Raw genomic sequence first — 4283 nt, forward strand, 5'->3', positions numbered from 1 at the left:
TTAAGAAATTTAACAGAGCAAAAGTAATTTTAATCACTTCCTAGTGTGAGTTCTGGAAAAAGGAATAAAAAACACTTTTTGGAAAAGGCTCATCTGAACTGAAAAATTGGGACCAAAGCACTGATTTGTATATTCTCACCATCTGATATAAATAAATCATAACAAGGCGAGATGGCGTTTAAAACACGTAAGTACAGAATTATATACATTAGAATGAAAACCCGAATAAAATAATACTAGCAGCAGCTTTGTTGATGTCAATTACTTTACTGGGATGATACATCCTGTGGAGCAGCTTTCAAAATTCTTCTTTAAAATGCTAATAGAGGGTTTCTCAATTATAATAGAGCAGTTTGATTATAATTATAGAACTTTGGATAGGAAAATTCAGACAGAGGTCATCAAGTTTATAATTGGAAGATAATTGTATTTGACATTGCATTGAAGTCAATAAGGATAATTATTGTCATTAAAATGACATTAAAACCATTAAAACCTTGTAATTTTAAAGGCATAACTTTCAAATTTGAATATTTTGAGCATTTTCCTGGATGTGAAAAAAACTATTTTTCTTTTTAAATTAACATACACAATAGTATAGAAACACATTTACTTATTTCAAGATATTAAAACTATGCGAACAATTTTATGAAATTCCAGGTTAATAAAAACCAAGTAGTCACTGGGATCCAAATATTCCTTCATTTACTACAACTTAAATGAAATTTAATAGACCTCTGTCTTGCTTATACATACGCATGCTGTATTTTGCCTGTTTTTGAATACTAAAATGTTATAATATTTAAACATAATTAAATCTTTCTCTTACCTACATTTGCTATCAATATGAAACTCTACATGTACTTAGAATGAGTGCATCTTTACAGTAACAATAAAAAATGAACTAAAATGATTTTAGTAGTTAGGAATGTAACACTTCAGGATTCAATAGTTGAGCAGAGATGCCCATCCAGATTCAAACTGAAATAATGAGCATACTATAAAAATATAGGGGAAAGGGGGGGAAATCTGTGTCATTCCTTAGAAAACTTAGATATCATTCAGAGGTCAGCATCTTCAAAGGAATTTCTGCCAAAAATGGAGATGGAAACACAATGAAGGATGACTGAAAAATGAATCATTCGTTTTCATTCTAAGAAAGTGATCAACATCAGAAGATATGAGTTTAGATTAGGATACAACCTCTCTAAGTAATTTAGAAGGACCAAGAGTTGATCTGAGTATGAACTCTGTGAAAGCTTTTAAACACATCACTTAGAATAATTTCCAACAATGTAACAATGTTTTCAAAAGGTTTATGCTCAAAGCTGCAAAAGCCAAACAAAGATTCCCTACACATAATGCTCATTTGGTGGCCTTGTTCCTAGGTGTGTCAAATCTTTTAAATATGGGAAGTAGAATTGCAAAGCAAGCCAGATAAACCTGATGTTATAACTTGCATGGCTAGGATATGGTAAAATGATTATCAGAGTATGTGTCGTTCCTGCAGAAACTATTGCAATTACCTCTTCATTATTCAGGGTTTGGGTTCAGCTTCTGTAAAACACCATTTTAAACTTGACAAAATTTTATGATTCGTTCGTTTAAAGTCTAGATAAGCAACAGACAAACATCAGGGTCCTAAATTATTTATATCTTGTGGCTTTTCCATCTTCAACATGTGGCATCCACTGTCATCCCTAATAAATGTTTCAACTCCCACCATCAATTCCAGCAAGTAGAAAAGAGCAGGCAAATCAAGACACGGGTGCATCCATTTTCTTGAAAGGTAGGACCCAGAAATAGCACTACTTTACTATTTTATCGTATTTTATTTTATTTTATTTTATTTTATTTTATTTTATTTTATTTTATCTTGTTTTGTTTTGTTTTTATTGTGGTAAGAACACTTAACATGAAGTCTACTCTCTTAATTTTTTAAGATACTTATGCAATACTTAATACTTATTGTCTATAGGTACGATGTTGTATAGTAGATCTTTAGAGCTCATTCATCTTGCTTAACTGAAACTTTATCAATGTACACATATCACTTTTCCTCCCATTCCATTGGCCAAAATTTGGCCCTATGGTCCCAATTAGACATAAGGGAAACTGTAAATGTATTGGTGGAGGGGTAGAGGGTGGAAGGGAAGGGTGATATAGCCCTGTGGTAAGCTCACATTCTTCTTTTATTTTTTCTTTTCTCTTCTTTTCTCTTTTCTTCTCTTTTCTTTCTTTCTCTCTTTCTTTCTTTCTTTCTTTCTTTCTTTCTTTCTTTCTTTCTTTTCTTCTTTTTGAGTCAAGGCAAACTATGGAGTAAGATGTCAAGAATCAAGGCCTAGCTTCATGTCTTACCACCTGTTTAATTTGGGGGAATATACTTAACTTCCCTGTGCTGGTTTCATCATATGTAAAATGGAGATAATAATAGTATACCTTATAGGATTGACATGAGAAATGTATGGAGTTATTATTGATAAAGATCCCAGAAGAGTACCTGGAATCATACCTTCCACATTACCATGGAAGAAGAGAAATGACTGAAAAAAACACTACACTATACTTAGTTTTTGTGATAGTGGTGTTTGTTTAAAATATGCCATAAATCATGGGCAACTTTGAACCCTTACTAAGATACAGTGATTCAGGTGCTAACAACCCACATACACTTACACAGTCACACATGCACACTTTCCCCCTCTCTCTCTTTCACACATGCTCACACACACACACACACACACACACACATGCACATGTACACACAAACATTTGTCATTCTTATGATTGAATCTTGGGAAAAAGTAGCCAATGATGTAATAGCCTTATTATTTAGAACTATATTTGTCTCCAGTAAAGCCATAGGCCTAGGAAGACAGAGCACAGTAAGATCAAGTTTTGGAATGTGTGGTGCATATTTTGGATGCTTTGAAATCACACTTTGAAATCCAATTTGTGCTCCATCAATTCTCTAATAGAAAAATAAACAAATAAACAAAACAGGAGCCTAATGATATTTAACTCATAGAGAGACGTTACTAATCACATCCATGGCCTGTCATAACAGCCTGAGAGGTTGTCTGGACCACAGATGTATCCTTATTGGGTTGGGGAGAAGAATATTAAGTGAATGTTTAGTTGGCTTGGGTTGTAACTTCAATGTCACCTAATAAATAAACATTCCTTTCAAGTCTGTATTATTAGAGACTGATGTTAAAAGGTTTCAATTTTGGGGGCACCTGTCCGGCTCAGTTGGTTATGTGTCTGATTCTTGGTTTCAGCTCAGGTCTCCCTCCCAGTTCAAGCCCAGAGTCAGGCTCCAGTCTGTCAGGGTGAATTCTCTCTCTCTCTCCCTCTCTCTCTCTCTCTCTCTGCCTTTCTGTTGTTTAAGTGATACAGCACAATAATGCTGTTTACATGTTTAACTTATATTTTGAAGATACATATAACTTTACCTGAAATGTATATTTTGAAATAAAATTTAAGAGGAAAGATTATAGTACACAATATCTACAGCAAACCCCAAGTCACTAAAATACTTAGAGATGTTAAAATGCAAAGTTATTTAAAATAACTTTTCAAACTCATTAATTAAATGGTGTGTGTGTGTGTGTGTGTGTGTGCACATATGTATGTGTATTCATCACTTATAATCATCTAAACCCAAATTTGGCAGACATTTTCATTCTCTACTTTGTACAAAACTCCAAACAGCTTAATAAATAAAATAACCAAAAGTGTTTTCTTTTCATCTTAGCTCTGCTCTTTTTATTTGTATAACTAGTCTAACAGCCTAGAACTGTAGTTGCCAGAAGTTGGTTAGAAGGATGTATGCCATCAAAGTTAAGCAGTATTTAATGAGATCTAAATTCTTCTCTATGATCTTCTCAATAGCAAACAAAAGAGCAGTCAGATGAAATTCAAATGAAATACCTACCATGCTTGCCTCAGAGTAAGTCAAACACAATCTTTTATTTGGTTTTTTTATCTTTTACATATTTGGAGTAAACAGAGATATTAAGACTCAGACATAAGAGCAAAAGATAATGTCATCTTATCTACACTGTTTTGAAAGTCAAACTGATCAAATGAGCTGAAATGTTTCTAAGAGGATGTATGCAAATGTAAGCTATTGTTTCTAAGAGACATGCATATATAATTTACTTTCCTTGGAAATTTCTTAGAGGATACTGCTAATGCTTAAATTTATTTCATTGTCCCAAATAAAGCAACTGCAATCTAAAATCCATAGTCTAAGCTTCCATTTTAGAAAAATCGAAACT

The sequence above is a fragment of the Panthera leo genome, chromosome B1 (assembly GCF_018350215.1).
Source record: "Panthera leo isolate Ple1 chromosome B1, P.leo_Ple1_pat1.1, whole genome shotgun sequence".
Classification (NCBI taxonomy): domain Eukaryota; kingdom Metazoa; phylum Chordata; class Mammalia; order Carnivora; family Felidae; genus Panthera; species Panthera leo.